The sequence below is a fragment of the Arachis hypogaea genome, chromosome 11, assembly GCF_003086295.3.
Source record: "Arachis hypogaea cultivar Tifrunner chromosome 11, arahy.Tifrunner.gnm2.J5K5, whole genome shotgun sequence".
NCBI classification, from domain to species: Eukaryota; Viridiplantae; Streptophyta; class Magnoliopsida; order Fabales; family Fabaceae; genus Arachis; species Arachis hypogaea.
This window is the reverse complement of record NC_092046.1, coordinates 21,641,888-21,660,170: the sequence shown is the minus strand read 5'-3', so window position 1 is coordinate 21,660,170 and position 18,283 is coordinate 21,641,888. Positions and strand designations below refer to the sequence as shown.

Genomic DNA, 18,283 nt, shown 5'->3' with positions numbered 1-18,283 from the left:
AGGAGGTAAGAAAAAGAATAATAAAGAGTTGCAGGAAAAAAAAGGATGAATGGACTTCTGTGGTTGAGGAGGTAAGAAAAAGAATAATAACTATAATAATACTAAAGAGTTGGTGGCATTGGAAAAGCTGTGGATGCCTCCATCAAAAGGAAGTGCAAAAAGCTAAACTAGTAAACTTTGATATGAGCTTTTAGTTTGATTTCTAATCATATTTGTTATTTGAAGTGATATTCTTCGTATTTAGATATTTACAAGGAAAAAGTGAAATCTATTTATTCTAAGCTCATGTATTATTAGAACTTATAAAGTTTCTCTGTGCTTATATCTGAGATTAGGAAAGATTAAAGACTCAACTTTATTCTTTTTGACATTCATATATTTAAGAAATCTACCAGACTCTCACTTCATGAATTAGTTTTCTCTGTCACTTTTGTCATGTTAGTAGAGAAAGGAAAATTAAGTAACCAATTTAGGTTCGATTTTATTAACTCATAAAAGAATCATTGACAATTATAAGTCCATCATTTGCATACCTCTAAATTGGTTCATAACAGAAATGGGCAATAATCATAACAGAAAGTATAGTTTTGTTAAAAGCTAGATAAATAAATCACTAAAAAAAAGAAGGCATAAGGAGTTGACCATAATCAAACATTTTATAAGAGAGCTTGTACACTTCGAAGGTCAAGATATGATGGTAGTAAAACTAAACTTTCATGATAAATATGGAAGAACAATTTCATTGAATTACAGTGGTTAATGACGGGAAATTCAAAGCTGCCATGATCCAAGTTATACGGAACTATCTTTGAAGATGATGCGACCGCCATAACATCATTTCCCCAGATATACAATGGCCGTAAATATTCACTAGATAGACGCGGGTGGCAGCGGATGCTGTCTAATTTAGTCCAAGATTGAGGCACTCCACACTCCTTCATGAGCCACACAAACCAATGAGTTTTCTCATGATCAAAACAAACCGCAAGACAGTTCCTCAGCACACATAACTTCGGGAAGTAGATTGTTTTATTTTCTGGAATTTGAGGCAAAGAAAGTTCGTTAAGAGTCTCCTTCACCAAGTCAAGGGAAATAACCAAGCAACCCAAAGTGTCATGCAAATGAATCCAATTAAAAGTGACTGTGCCAGACACAAATATCCCTTCATTAGCATCACCAATCTTGCCACTAACTGGGATATCTTGAATGGTTCTCCTTGAAGGATTCGGGCAAAATGTATAGATTCTGGTTTAGATTTATGAGGTTTCCATTGTTGTTGTTGATTTATAGTCCCAACAAGTTTGTACTTGTCATTCACATGATCACAGCTGAAGCCGCGAACCAATATGAAAATCCCAATTTCTAGCGATTGGGATGCTAATCCAGTGCAGGGGTTCCATAACATGGCATGCTTGTTATTGGTGTTAGTAAAATCAAGCATGCACAATAATCCATTGCAAGAGCCAATAATCCGGTGGTGATGTCTTCCTTCGATGAGAACCACTTTCGTAGGCTCAAAAAGGTTCTCCAACAAGGATCGTACAGAGAATTCTCTAAATCTTTCGTAAAAGAAGCCCCAACTATGATAAAGCTTGCAGCTCACTCAACATGAATCTGCGATAATTGAATGTCAAACATGGTCTTTGACAAATTGGGAGATCAAAATTAGGGTTCTCCATGAACTGCACACACTCCATAACCGAAGAAGTGACCTCTTCGGAAGCCTCAGCAAGATTTCTCTGTGAATTCATCTGGAAGGATCGTCAGCGGTTGCAATGGCGTTACCGTTGAAGGGAGCAGCTGTTTCGGACGGTTTTTAGTGACTCCTAAAAGCTTCCTACTCCTTTCGTCAAGATGCATGATAACAACGTTAATAGAGAGTAACACTGCTCGGATTTCCAATTCCTTTCCCACGGTAGTTTGAAATATTTTTTTATTTATTTATTTGTTACTTATTATTTTTTAATACTTAAATTTGTATAACTTTTTTAAAACATCCAAAACATACAAAAGTTATGTTTTAACTTCTATTCATCTTCTATATGTGTAGAACCAACAAGCATGATAAGCAACTCGTGAATGGCTAAAACATGGATCAATGGCAGTTGAGCATCGAACATGGTTGTTGGCAAATTGGGAGATCAAAATTAGGGTTCTCCATGAACCGCACACACTCCGTAATTGAAGCAGCGACCTCGCTGGAAGCCTCAGCAAGATTTCTCTGATGAGTTCATCCGGAAGGATCGGCAACGGCTAGAATGGTGTTACTATTGAAGGCAGCAGCCGTTTTGGGCTATTTTTGGTGGCTCCTAAATGCTTCCTAATCCTCTCATCAGGATGCGTCATAACAATTTTAATCGAGAGTGACACTGCTCGGATTTCGGTGGAGGTTAGCGGCAGCAGCAAAAAGGTTTAGCCTCACAAACTTGCCAGCTCCAAATGCTATGCCCTATTTGTTTCCAATTCCTTTTTCACAGGAATAGTTTGAAAGCTTATTTTATTTGTTTATTTGTTACTTATTATATTTTAATACATAAATTTGTAAATTTTTTTTATGAAATCCAAAACATACCAAAATTTTAAGTTCTATTCAGAAGTTAAGAGAATAATTAACAAAATAAATTAGAATTCTTAATCATTTTTTTACAATAAAAAATAAATATTATCTCTTATGTTTTAGTAACATAAATTGAATTAAATACATCTCTTATTGCCTTTTTCTTTCTTTTATATTCTTCAGTCATGTGATATGTTCATGAAAGGTTGATATTTAATCTTTATAAATAACCAATAACTAACGTCATCAGGTTGATTTGTCAAAAAGGAGATGGGAAGAGTGTGATTGTAGAAGTGGGTTTAATTTTAATTTTATTTGCTAGTAAAACAATCATTAATAATATTACTCCTTAATTTAAAGTCCCAATACTATAGATCATTCATGCACCAATTATAAGCATATCGCAATTGCTTCAACTGGTAAAGCGTCCAGTTTTGGATCCAAAAACAACAAAATTAAAAGAAAATGGTAGTAGGAATTAAATTATGGGATAATAGGTTTGCATCTAAGATCAAAATTTCATGTCAAGCATAAATTATACAGTAAGTACAAAGAGACACTAGTATACTCCTACAAAGGCAAGAGCAAATGAACACTCACAACTCACATGATCATATCCAACCCAGTACAAGGATTCCATAGCATGATACAGTTATCGACGACAGTAATGTCAAGCAAGTACACAATCCATTGCGAGAGCTAATAATATTGTGGCTACATTTTCCTGGGATGCGAACAACTTTTGTAAGTTCGGAAGGGTTCTCGAACAGGGATCATACTGAGAAATTTAAAAATCTTCTGTATCTATAAAACTCACAAGCATGATAAGTGATGAGCGGATAATTTATACGCTTTTTGGCATTGTTTTTAGTATATTTTTAGTATATTTTAATTAGTTTTTATTATATTTTTATTAGTTTTTATTTAAAAATCACATTTATGGACTTTACTATGAGTTTTTGTATTTTTCTATGATTTCAGGTATTTTTTGGCTGAAATTGAGGGACCTGAGCAAAAATCTGATTCAGAGGCTGAAAAAGGACTGCAGATGCTGTTGGATTCTGACCTCTCTGCACTCAAAGTGGATTTTCTGGAGCTACAGAAATCGAATTAGCGCGCTCTCAATTGCGTTGGAAAGTAGACATCCTGGGCTTTCCAGAAATATATAATAGTCCATACTTTGCCTGAGATTTGATGGCCCAAACAGGCGTTCTAAGTCAGCTCAAGAATTCACTCCAAAACTGGAACAAAAGCTAGAGTTAAACGCCCAAACTGGCACAAAAGCTGGCGTTTAACTCCAAAAAAAGTCTCTACATATGGAAGCTTCAATGCTCAGCCCAAGCACACATCAAGTGGGCCCGGAAGAAGATTTCTGCATTAATTACCTATTTCTGTAACCCTAGGCTACTAGTTTTCTATAAATAGGACCTTTTGCTATTGTATTTTCATCTTTACTCAATACACTTTTCATACTTTTGATAGACCTTTTCACATTTGGGGGCTGGCCATTCGGACATGCCTAGACCTTGTTCTTATGTATTTTCAACGGTGGAGTTTCTACACACCATAGATTAAGGTGTGGAGCTCTGCTGTTCTTCATGAATTAATACAAAGTACTATTGTTTTTTTTATTCAACTCAAGTCTATTTCTTCTCCAAGATATTCATTCGTTCTTCAACTTGATGAATGTGATGATCCGTGACACTCATCATCATTCTCACCTATGAACATGTGCCTGACAACCACCTCTGTTCTACTAGCAATGGCTTGAATGTGTATCTCTTGAGTTTCTAATCTAAGATTGGAACCTTCGTGGTATAGGCTAGAATTATTGGCGGCCATTCCTGAGATCCGGAATGTCTAAACCTTGTCTGTGGTATTCTGAGTAGGATCTGGGAAGGGATAGCTGTGACGAGCTTCAAACTCGCGATTGTGGGGCGTGTGACAGACGCAAAAGGATCAATGGATCCTATTCCGACATGATCGAGAACTGACAGATGATTAGTCGTGCGGTGACAGCGCATTTGGAACGTTTTCACTGAGAGGACGGGAAGTATCCATTGACAACGGTGATGCCCAACATAAAGCTTGCCATGGAAAGGAGTATGAACGATTGGAAGAAGGCAATAGGAAAGCAGAGGTTCAGGAGGAACAAAGCATCTTCGTACGCTTCTCTGAAATTCCTACTAATGAATTACATAAGTATCTCTATCTTTATTCTATTTTATGTTTATCTTTTAATTATCAATCCTCCATCACCATCTGAATTAGCCTGACTGAGATTTACAAGGTGACCATAGCTTGCTTCAAGCCGACAGTCTCCGTGGGATCGACCCTTACTCACGTAAGGTATTACTTGGACGACCCAGTGCACTTGCTGGTTAGTTGTGCGGAATTGTGACAAAGTTTGATTCATGTTTAAGAGCTCCAAGTCCTTTGGCGCTATTGTTGATGATCATAATTTCGCATACCAAGTTTTTGGCGCCGTTGCCGGGGATTGTTCGAGTTTGGACAACTGACGGTTCATCTTGTTGCTTAGATTAGGTACTTTTCAGAATTTTTAAGAATGAATTCTAGAGTTTCAAGGTGATGTTCTTAGCATCACAAAAGCTGATTGATTCTCATCAATTTAGCTACTGAATGTAATGTCCTGCTGAAGCTTGGCCAAACATGTCTAATCTTTTTAGACTGAAGCTTTAGACTAACATTGCATGATTCCTGGAATTCTCATTAAAAGTTTTGGTTCTCTTTATTTTCTTTTTCCATATAAGTTTCAAAAATCACAAAAAATTTATAAAACCATAAAAATAAAAAATATTTTATGTTTCTTGTTTGAGTCTAGTATCAATTTTTAAGTTTGGTGTCAATTGCATGTTTTTATTCTTCTTGCATTTTTCGAATACATGCAATATGTTCTTCATTAATCTTCAAGTTGTTCTTGATAATTTCAGTGCTCTGATCTTTAAATTCTCTTGTTTTGTATGTTTTGTTATTTCTCATATGCATTCTCAATTTGTTAGTGTCTCTTATATGAAAATTTTTAAGTTTGGTGTCCTGCATGCATTGTTTGATTTGAGTTTCCTAAGATTAGTTGTATTTTGATTGTTTTTCGTCATTAAAAATTCAAAAATATTTTCAAAATCGTGTCTTTTCAAGTCAATAATACAGAGAATTGAAGATTCAAAACATTCAGCAGAGGAATCAAACAGAAAAAGCTGGGCACTCAAAACGCCCAGTGAAGAAGGAAAACTGGCGTTTAAACGCCAGCCAGGGTACCTGTATGGGCGTTTAACGCCCAAAAAGGTAGAGTTTTGGGCGTTAAACGCCAGAATGGATGCCATTCTGGGCGTTTAACGCCAGGATGACACTAGAGGGAAGATTTTGTTTTTAATTTAGAATTTTTTTCAAATCTTCATAATTTTTCAAAATCAAATCTTTTTCAAATCACATCTTTTCAATCATATCTCTTCAAAATCAATTTCTTTCCATTTTTTTTAATTTCGAAAATCCATGTTATAATTAAAGATTCACTTCAAAATTTTCAAGTCGTTACTTGCCTATTAAGAAAGGATCAAACTTTAAATTTTAGAATCATATCTTTTAATTTCTTGTTAGTCAAGTAATCAACTTTAATTTTAAAAACTTTCTTTTTCTAAATTGATTTTCAATCATATCTTCTCAATCATATCTTCTCAATCACATCTTTTTCAAAATTAACTCAATCATATCTTTTTGATTTCTAATTTCAAAATCTTTTTCAAAAATCACTTAATTTCTTTCCAAATCTTAATTTTCAAAAATCTCAATCAAATTTTCAAATTTCTTTTAATTATTTCAAAATCTTTTTAATTTATTTTCAAAAATTCTTCCCCTCTTCTCACATCCTTCTATTTAAAGGACTAACACTCCTCCTCAAGGTACAATTCGAACTCCCTCCTTCTTTATATGTTCGAATTCTCTTCCATCTACCTCCTTCTTCTATTCTTCTTTTCCTCTGACACCTCAAGGAATCTCTATACTGTGACATAGAGGATTCCCTACTTTCTAGTTCTCTTTGCTTTCATATGAGTAGGAACAAAGATAAAGGCATACTTGTTCAAGCTGATCCTGAACCTGAAAGGACCTTGAAGAGAAAGCTAAGAGAAGCTAAAGAACATCTCTCTTTAGAGGGCCTAACAGAGCTTTTCAAGGAAGAAGAAACCATGGCAGCCGAAAACAACAATGCCAACAATGCAAGGAAGGTGCTTGGTGACTTTACTGCACCTACTCCCGACTTCTATGGGAGAAGCATCTCAATCCCTGCCATTGGAGCAAACAACTTTGAGCTTAAGCCTCAATTAGTTTCTCTAATGCAACAGAATTGCAAGTTTCATGGACTTCCATTGGAAGATCCTCATCAGTTCTTAGCTGAATTCTTGCAAATCTGTGACACTGTCAAGACCAATGGGGTTGACCCTGAAGTCTACAGACTTATGCTTTTTCCTTTTGCTGTAAGAGACAGAGCTAGGACATGGTTGGATTCACAACCTAAAGAAAGCCTGAACTCTTGGGAAAAGCTAGTCAATGCCTTCTTGGAAAAGTTCTTTCCACCTCAAAAAATTGAGCAAGCTTAGAGTGGAAGTCCAAACCTTCAGACAGAAGGAAGGTGAATCCCTCTATGAAGCTTGGGAAAGATACAAGCAATTAATCAGAAGATGTCCTTCTGACATGCTTTCTGAATGGAGCATCATAGGAATTTTCTATGATGGTCTGTCTGAACTATCCAAGATGTCATTGGATAGCTCTGCTGGAGGATCTCTTCATCTGAAGAAGACGCCTGAAGAAGCTCAGGAACTCATTGAAATGGTTGCAAATAACCAATTCATGTACACTTCTGCAAGGAACCCTGTGAATAATGGGACAAATCAGAAGAAATGAGTTCTTGAGATTGATACTCTGAATGCCATATTGACTCAGAATAAAATATTGACCCAACAAGTCAATATGATTTCTCAGAATCTGTCTGGAATGCAAGCAGCAACAGGCAGTACTAAGGAAGCTTCCTCTGAAGAAGAAGCTTATGATCCTGAGAACCCAGCAATGGAAGAGGTGAATTACATGGGAGAACCCTATGGAAACACCTATAACCCTTCATGGAGAAATAATCCAAATCTCTCATGGAAGGATCAACAGAGACCTCAACAAGGTTTCAACAACAATAATGGTGAAAGAAACAGGTTTAGCAATAGCCAGCCTTTTCCATCATCTTCTCAGCAACAGACAGAGAATTCTAAGCAAAGCCACTCTAACTTAGCAACCATTCTCTCTGATCTAATCAAAACCACTCAAAGTTTCATGACTGAAACAAGGTCCTCCATTAGAAATTTGGAGACACAAGTGGGTCAGCTGAGTAAGAAAATTACTGAACTCCCTCCTAGTACTCTCCCAAGCAACACAGAAGAGAATCCAAAAAGAGAGTGCAAGGCCATAACCACAACCAACACGGCCGAACCTGGAGAGGAGGAAGAGGCAGTGATCTCCACTGAGGAAGACCTCAATGGACGTCCACTGACCTCCATGGAGTTCCCTAATAAGGAACCATGGGAATCTGAGGCTCACACTGAGACCATAGAGATTCCATTGAATCTACTTCTGCCATTCATGAGCTCTGATGAGTATTCCTCCTCTGAAGAGGATGAAGATGTTACTAAAGAGCAAGTCGCTAAGTACCTTGGAGCAATCATGAGGCTAAATGCCAAATTATTTGGTAATGAGACTTGGGAGGAAGAACCCCCCTTGCTCATCAAAGAACTGGATGACTTGACTAGGCAGAGATTACCTCTGAAGAGATAAGATCCTGGAAAGTTCTCAATACCTTACACCATAGGCACCATGACCTTTGAGAAGGCTCTGTGTGACCTAGGGTCAAGCGTAAACCTCATGCCTCTCTCTGTAATGGAGAAGCTAGGGATCATTGAGGTACAAGCTGCAAGAATCTCACTGGAGATGGCAGACAATTCAAAGAAACAGGATTATGGACTTGTAGAGGATGTCTTGGTAAAGGTTGAAGACCATTACATCCCTGCTGATTTCATAATCCTAGAGACTGGAAAGTGTAGGGATGAATCCATCATCCTTGGCAGACCCTTCCTAGCCACAGCAAAAGCTATGATTGATGTTGACAGAGGAGAATTGATCATTCAAGTGAATGAAGACTCCCTTATGTTTAAAGCTCAAAGATATCCCTCTGTCACCATGGAGAGGAAGCATGAAGAGCTTCTCTCAATACAGAGACAAACAGAGCCCCCACAGTCAAACTCTAAGTTTGGTGTTGGGAGGCCACAACCAAACTTTAAGTTTGGTGTTGAACCCCCACACTCAAACTCTAAGTTTGGTGTTGGGAAGTTCCAACATTGCTCTGAACATCTGTGAGGCTCCATGAGAGCCACTATCAAGCTATTGACATTAAAGAAGCGCTTGTTGGGAGGCAACCCAATTTTTACTTATCTATATTAAATTTCTATTTTCTTTTGTTATTTTATGTTTTCTATAGGTTATTGATCATGTGAAGTCACAAAAAAATAATTGAAAAATCAAAAACAGAAGGAAAAACAGAATGAAAAATAAAACACCCTGGAGGAGAAACTTACTGGCGTTTAACGCCAGGAATGGGCAAGAAGCTGGCGTTAAACGCCAGAAATGGGCAGCAGCCTGGCGTTTAACACCAGGATTGACAGCAAGGGGCGTATTGCACGCCACATGGTACAGGGATGAGAAATCCTTGACACCTCAGGATCTGTGGACCCTACAGGATCCCCACCTACCCCACATCTCTCTCTCTTCTTCACCCATTCACCAATTACCTCAATACCTCTTTCCCAAAAACCCCTCACCTATCAAATCCCACCATTCTCTTCACCACTCACATCCATCCTTCATAAAACCCCACCTACCTCACCATTCAAATTCAAACCACTTTCCCTCCCAAACCCACCCTATATGGCCGAACCCAAACCCCTTCTCCACTCCTATATAAACCCATCTTCACTTCTTCATTTTCACACAACCTAAACACTACCCATCTCCCTTGGCCGAAACACAAAGCCCCCTCCATCTCCTCTATTTCTTCTTCTTCTACTCTCTTCTTTCTTCTTTTGCTCGAGGACGAGCAACCTTCTAAGTTTGGTGTGGTAAAAGCTAAAGCTTTTTGTTTTTCCATAACCATTAATGGCACCAAAGGCGGAGAAACCTCTAGAAAGAGGAAAGGGAAGGAAAAAGCTTCCACCTCCGAGTCATGGGAGATGGAGAGATTTCTCTCAAGGGTGCATCAAGACTACTTCTATGAAGTTGTGGCCAAGAAGAAGGTGATCCCCGAGGTCCCTTTTAAGCTCAAAAAGGGCGAATATCCGGAGATCCGACATGAGATCCGAAGAAGAGGTTGGGAAGTTCTCACTAACCCCATTCAACAAGTCGGAATCTTAATGGTTCAAGAGTTCTATGCCAATGCATGGATCACCAAAAACCATGATCAAAGTGTGAACCCGGACCCTAAGAATTGGCTTACAATGGTCCGAGGGAAATACTTAGACTTTAGTCCGGAAAATGTAAGGTTGGCATTCAACTTGCCCATGATGCAAGGAGATGGACACCCATACACTAGAAGGGTCAACTTTGATCAAAGGTTGGACCAAGTCCTCATGGACATCTGTGAAGAGGGCGCTCAATGGAAGAGTGATTCAAGAGGGAAGCCGGTTCAACTAAGAAGGCATGACCTCAAGCCCGTGGCTAGGGGATGGTTGGAGTTCATCCAACGCTCAATCATTCCCACTAGCAACCGGTCTGAAGTTACTATAGACCGGGCTATCATGATTCATAGCATCATGATTAGAGAGGAAGTAGAAGTTCATGAAGTTATATCCCAAGAACTCTACAAGGTGGCGGACAAGTCCTCTACTATGGCAAGGTTAGCCTTCCCTCATCTCATCTGTCACCTCTGCAATTCAGCTGGAATTGACATAGAGGAAGACATCCTCATTGATGAAGACAAGCCCATCACTAAGAAAAGGATGGAGCAAGTGAGAGAACCTCACCAAGAGCATGAGGAAACTCCTCATGAAATCCCTGAGATGCCTCAAGGGATGCATTTTCCTCCACAAAACTATTGGGAGCAAATCAACACTTCCCTAGGAGAATTGAGTTCCAACATGGGATAACTAAGGGTGGAGTACCAAGAGCATTCCATCCTCCTCCATGAAATTAGGGAAGACCAAAGAACCATGAGAGGGGAGCAACAAAGGCAAGGAAGAGACATTGAGGAGCTCAAGCACTCCATAAGATCTTCAAGAGGAAGAACAAGCCGCCATCACTAAGGTGGACCTGTTCTTTAATTTCTTTGTTCTTTATTTTCCTATTTTTCGAATTTTTATGCTTATGTTATTTATGTTTGTGTCTTTATTACATGATCATTAGTGTCTAAGTGTCTATGCCTTAAAGCTATGAAAATGAATCCATCACCTTTCTTAAATGAAAAATGTTTTTAATTGAAAAAGAAAAAGAAGTGCATGAATTTTAAATTTTAAAATAGTTTAATTATTTTGATGTGGTGGCAATACTATTATTTTTCTGAATGAATGCTTGAACAGTGCATATTTTTGAATTTGTTGTTTAAAGAATGTTAAAATTATTGGCTCTTGAAAGAATGATGGGAAAAGGAGAAATGTTATTCGATAATCTGAAAAATCATAAAATTGATTCTTGAAGCAAGAAAAAGTAGTGAAAAGCTTGCAAAAAAAGGATATTAAAAAAAAAGAAGAAAGAAAAAGAAAAGCAAGCAGAAAAAGCTAATACCCCTTTAAACCAAAAGGCAAGGGTGATAAAAAGGATCCAAGGCTTTGAGCATCAGTGGATAGGAGGGCCCACAGGAATAAAATCCTGGCCTAAGCGGCTCAACCAAGCTGTCCCTAACCATGTGCTTGTGGCGTGAAGGTGTCAAGTGAAAACTTGAGACTGAGCGGTTAAATTCGAGGTCCAAAGCAAGGTGCTTAGGGCCACGGCCAAGACTCATAAAGTAGCTGTGTTCAAGAATCAACATACTTAACTAGGAGAATCAATAACACTATCTGGATTCTGAGTTCCTATAGATGCCAATCATTATAAACTTCAAGAAATAAAGTGAGATGCCAAAACTGTTCAGAAGCAAAAAGCTAAAAGCCCCGCTCATCCAATTAATACTGATCTTCATAGATGTTTTTGGAATTCATTGTATATTCTCTTCTTTTTATCCTATTTGATTTGCAGTTGCTTGGGGACAAGCAACAATTTAAGTTTGGTGTTGTGATGAGCGGATAATTTATATGCTTTTTGGCATTGTTTTTAGCATGTTTTTAGTATATTTTAATTAGTTTTTATTATATTTTTATTATTTTTTATTTAAAAATCACATTTCTGGACTTTATTATGAGTTTGTGTATTTTTTTGTGATTTCAGGTATTTTCTGGCTGAAATTGAGGGACCTGAGCAAAAATCTGATTCAGAGGCTGAAAAAGGACTGCAGATGCTGTTGGATTCTAACCTCCCTGCACTCAAAGTGGATTTTAGAGCTACAGAAGCCCAATTGGCGTGCTCTCAATTATGTTGAAAAGTAGACATCCTGGGCTTTGCAGCAATATATAATAGTCCATACTTTGCTCGAGATTTGATGGCCCAAACAGGCATTCCAAGTCAGCTCAAGAATTCTGGCGTTTAACTCCAAAACTGGCACAAAAGCTGGAGTTAAACGCCCAAACTGGCACAAAAGCTGGCGTTTAACTCCAAGAAAAGTCTCTACACATGGAAGCTTCAATTCTCAGCCCAAGCACACACCAAGTGGGCCCGGAAGAAGATTTCTGCATTAATTACCTATTTCTGTAACCCTAGGCTACTAGTTTTCTATAAATAGGACCTTTTGCTATTGTATTTTCATCTTTACTCAATACACTTTTCATACTTTTGATAGACCTTTTCACATTTGGGGGCTGGCCATTTAGCCATGCCTAGACCTTGTTCTTATGTATTTTCAACGGTGGAGTTTTTACACACCATAGATTAAGGTGTGGAGCTCTGCTGTTCTTCATGAATTAATACAAAGTACTATTGTTTTTCTATTCAACTCAAGTCTATTTCTTCTCCAAGATATTCATTCGTTCTTCAACTTGATGAATGTGATGATCCGTGACACTCATCATCATTCTCACCTATGAACATGTGCCTGACAACTACCTCTGTTCTACTAGCAATGGCTTGAATGTGTATCTCTTGGGTTTCTAATCTAAGATTGGAACCTTCGTGGTATAGGCTAGAATTATTGGCGGCCATTCCTGAGATCCGGAACGTCTAAACCTTGTCTGTGGTATTCTGAGTAGGATCTGGAAAGGGATGGCTGTGACGAGCTTCAAACTCGCGATTGTGGGGCGTGTGACAGACGCAAAAGGATCAATGGATCCTATTCCGACATGATCAAGAACCGACAGATGATTAGCCGTGCGGTGTCAGCGCATTTGGAATGTTTTCACTGAGAGGACGGGAAGTAGCCATTGACAACGGTGATGCCCAACATAAAGCTTGCCATGGAAAGGAGTATGAATGATTGGAAGAAGGCAATAGGAAAACAGAGGTTCAGGAGGAACAAAGCATCTTCGTACGCTTATCTGAAATTCCTACCAATGAATTACATAAGTATCTCTATCTTTATTCTATTTTAAGTTTATCTTTTAATTATCAATCCTCCATCACCATCTGAATTAGCCTGACTGAGATTTACAAGGTGACCATAGCTTGCTTCAAGCCGACAGTCTCCGTGGGATCGACCCTTACTCACGTAAGGTATTACTTGGACGACCCAGTACACTTGCTGGTTAGTTGTGCAGAATTGTGACAAAGTGTGATTCATGTTTAAGAGCTCCAAGTCCTTTGGCGCCATTGTTGATGATCACAATTTCGCCTACCAATAAGCGACTCATGGATGGCTAAATCTTGGATCAGCGACGATGTTGGCAAATTGGGAGCTGAAAATTAGGGTTCTCCATGAATTACACACACTCCGTAACCGAAGTAGCAACCTTGTTGGAAGCCTCAACCAGATTGCTTTGACGAGTTCATCCAGACAGATCAGCAGCGGCTGCAATGGTGTTACCGTTGAAGGCACCAGCCATTTCGGGTCATTTCTGGTGACTCCTATAGGCTTCCTATTCCTCTCGTCAGGATGTGTCATAACAACTTTAATGGAGAGTGACACTGCTCGGATTTCGGTGGAGGTTAGTGGCAGCGACGATGGCTGCAAAAAGGTTTAGCCTCACAAACTTGCCTGCTCCAATGGCTCTGCCCTATTTGTTTCCAATTCCTTTCATGCGAGAATAGTTTGAAATCTTATTTTATTTGTTTATTTGTTACTTATTATTTTTTAATACTTAAATTTGTATAATTTTTTAAAAAAATCCAAAACATACAAAAGTTTTAAGTTCTATTCAAAAGTTATGAGAATAATTAACAGAATAAATTTAATATTCTTAATCAATTTCTTACAATAAAAATTAAATAGATCTCTTATTTTTTGGTAACATAAAGTGAATTAAATGTCTCTTATTGCCTTTTTCTTTCCTTTATACTTTTCAGTCATGTGATACATTCATGAAAGGTTAATGTTTTAATCTTCATAAATAACCAATAACATATGTCATCAGGATGATTCCTCAAAAAGAAGAAGGGGGAATGTGATTGTAGAAGTGGGTTTAATTTTGATTTTGTTTGCTAGTAAAACAATCATTAATAATATGACTCCATAATTTAAAAATTCCAATACTATGGATCATTCATGCACTAATTATCAGCATATCTCAATTGCTTCAACTGGTAAAGCATCTAGTTTTGGATCCAAAAATAACAAAATTAAAAGGAAATGGTAGTAAGGGTTAAATTACAAGATAATAGGTTTGCATCTAAGATCAGAATTTCATGTCAAGCATAAATTATACATTAAGTGCAAAGAGACACTAGTATATTCCTACAAAGGCAAGAGTAGATGAACACTCACAGCTAAAAAAAAAGGCACAAGAATTAGTTGACAAGAAACAAAGCATTTAGAAGACAGCTTGTACACTAGTGTTTGATAAACCAGATTTGGATGAGCTACTTCCAAGGCAACGATATAATGGCAAAACTAAGCTTACATGATAAATATGGAACTACAATCCCATTGAAACATCTGAAGGAGTAGGTTCCACTAGAGGAAATTCTAAGCCACCATCATCTAAGTTACGTAGAACTATCTTTAAAGTTGATGCAGCCTCCATAAGAAGAGTATTTTATCGAATATACAATGGCTGTAACTCAGAACCAATAAGTAGTGAGTGGCAATGGATGTTGGCCAATCTAGTCCAAGATTGAGGCATTTCATACCTCTTCAGCAACCATACGAACCAATGAATTTTCTCATGAATGAAATAAAATGCAAGGCAGTTCTTCAGCATACATAAGTGTGGGAAGACGAAGGTTTTATTATCTGGATCCTTGAGGGGCAGAGAAACTCAGTAAAAGTCTCCTTAACTAAGTTAAGGAAAAGAACCAAGAAATCCAAAGCACCATGCTGACGAATCCAGTTTAACAGTGGAAGTGCCAAACATAAATGCCCATTTACCATCACCATATATGCTACGAAATGGAATATCTTGAATTGTTCTCTTGGAACAGTTCCGGCAAAATGTATAAATTCTAGTTTCATATCTATGCAGTTCCTATTTCGATATCTGATTTACAACCGCAATAAACTTGTACACGTCATTGGCATGATCATATCCGAAGCCGCAAACTCCTATGAAACCTAGAATTTTCATCGGTTGGGATGTCAACCCAGTATAGGGATTCCATAGCATGATTCAGTTATCGATGACAATAATGTCAATGAGGCACAACAATCCATTACGAGAGCTAATAATTGTATGGCTACATTTTCTGCGAAGCGAACAACTCCCATAGGTTCGGAAGGGTTCTCGAACCAAGATCGTACCAAGAAATTTTCGAATCTTCTGTATCTGTAGAAACAACAAGCATGATAAGCAACTCGTGGATAGCTAAAACATGGATCAGCGACAATTAAATGTCGAACATGGTCATTGGCAAATTGGGAGCTGGAAATTAGGGTTCTCCATGAACTGCACACACTCCGTAACCGAAGTATCAACCTCGTCGGAAGCCTCAGCAAGATTTCTAATGAGTTCATCCGGAAGGATCACCAGCAGTTTCGTTACCGCTAAAGGCAGCAGCCGTTTTGGGCGTTTCTAGTGACTCCTAAAGGCTTCCCATTCCTCTCGTCAGGATGTGTCATAACAACTTTTATGGAGAGTGACACTGCTCGGATTTCGGTGGAGGTTGGTGGCAGCGACGATGGCTGCAAAAAGGTTTAGCCTCACAAACTTACCTGCTCCAATGGCTCTACCCTATTTGTTTCCAATTCCTTTCCTGCAAGAATAGTTTGAAATCTTATTTTATTTGTTTATTTGTTACTTATTATTTTTTAATACTTAAATTTGTATAATTTTTTTAAAAAATCCAAAACATACAAAAGTTTTAAGTTCTATTCAAAAGTTAAGAGAATAATTAACAGAATAAATTTAATATTCTTAATCAATTTTTTACAATAAAAATTAAATAGATCTCTTATTTTTTGGTAACATAAAGTGAATTAAATGTCTCTTATTGCCTTTTTCTTTCCTTTATATTTTTCAGTCATGTGATTATTCATGAAAGGTTAACGTTTTAATTTTCATAAATAACCAATAACATATGTCATCAGGATGATTCCTCAAAAAGAAGAAGGGGAATGTGATTGTAGAAGTGGGTTTAATTTTGATTTTGTTTGCTAGTAAAACAATCATTAATAATATGACTCCATAATTTAAAAATTCCAATACTATGGATCATTCATGCACTAATTATCAGCATATCTCAATTGCTTCAACTGGTAAAGCATCTAGTTTTGGATCCAAAAATAACAAAATTAAAAGGAAATGGTAGTAAGGGTTAAATTACAGGATAATAGGTTTGCATCTAAGATCAGAATTTCATGTCAAGCATAAATTATACATTAAGTGCAAAGAGACACTAGTATATTCCTACAAAGGCAAGAGTAGATGAACACTCACAGCTAAAAAAAAGGCACAAGAATTAGTTGACAAGAAACAAAGCATTTAGAAGATTGCTTGTACACTGGTGTTTGATAAACCAGATTTGGATGAGCTACTTCCAAGGCAACGATATAATGGCGAAACTAAGCTTGCATGATAAATATGGAACTACAATCCCATTGAGACATCTAAAGGAGTAGGTTCCACTAGAGAAAATTCTAAGCCACCATTATCTAAGTTACATAGAACTATGTTTAAAGTTGATGCAGCCTCCATAAGAAGAGTATTTTCCCAAATATACAATGGCTGTAACTCAGAACCAATAAGTAGTGAGTGGCAATGGATGATGGCCAATCTAGTCCAAGATTGAGGCATTCCATACCCCTTCAGCAACCACACGAACCAATAAATTTTCTCATGAATGAAATAAAATGCAAGGCAGTTCTTCACCATACAAAAGTGTGGGAAGACGAAGGTTTTATTATCTGGATCCTTGAGGGGCAGAGAAACTCAGTAAAAGTCTCCTTAACTAAGTTAAGGAAAAGAACCAAGAAATCCAAAGCACCATGCTGACGAATCCAGTTTAACAGTGGCAGTGCCAAACACAAATGCCCCTTTACCATCACCATATATGCCACAAAATGGAATATCTTGAATTGTTCTCTTGGAACGGTTCCGGCAAAATGTATAAGCTGAATTCTACAAAAACGGTGTCATATTATTGATCAAGCATCTGAGTGTGCTGACCGTCTCTGAGGGAGAAAGCTCAATATTTGTTACATTGTTCTCTTTCTTTTATTTTTTCAATTTTTACTTTGTCTCTTATTTCTTGTCATAACTATCACTGCAAAAACAAACAATATTAGTCCACCCATGGCTCGGATACATTATAACTTCAGAGTTTTTTAAATTAAAATTTACTATTTGATGGTTCATTAATCTATCCTCGTTCTTGAAGTCTTAAACCACTTTCTGTATCATAAATTCTTTGGTTGTTTTGGAGAATATTTCAATCATTGTTTGCATAAACATCAACCTTTCTTTTGTTATTGGCAAATATCCCTTGTTGTTCTACATAAACCAAAAAGATGTTCAATAAACTTCTTATAGTTTCTACTTTCTCATAGTTATAAATTTGTAAAAAAAATTTTAATGAATAAAAGTATACTGAGTTTCATATGCATACTTGGATATTTATCGATTGAGTTTAATCTGATATTCTGAAGAGGTTGTCTCATTGTTGGTTGCTTTGGGGGCTTCAAATCTACTGTTCGTTGCCTCTTCCTCTTCTCCTCAAGGATAGTTCTTCTTTCTTTCCTGAAAAGTGTAGCTAATGTTGTGTCCATTGCTCAACCAAATGCCGTGACCTAGCTATAAATTTACATTCCTATCTATGTCAATTTGGTTTTCTCTTCCTAGTATTGCTGTAAACTTATATTTCTATCTGATGTATGATATAATATCTCTCTATTTCATAGCTTACTCGATGCACTCAAGTCATTTGGCAACATGTAACGTATGTTGTATTATGTAACAATGATATATTTCATAGGACCAACTCAGTTTAATGTTGTTCCTTTACTTTTAGGTT

The 18,283-nt window shown here is 37.3% G+C and overlaps 1 non-coding gene across 1 annotated transcript; it reads right to left on the bottom strand.

Annotated features, from left to right (window-relative positions):
* Window positions 1-7,162: 7,162 nt before the first annotated feature.
* Window positions 7,163-7,270, bottom strand: LOC112724386 (small nucleolar RNA R71). Its single transcript, XR_003163551.1, has one exon. It is a non-coding gene; the product is annotated as a small nucleolar RNA R71 (small nucleolar RNA).
* Window positions 7,271-18,283: the final 11,013 nt, after the last annotated feature.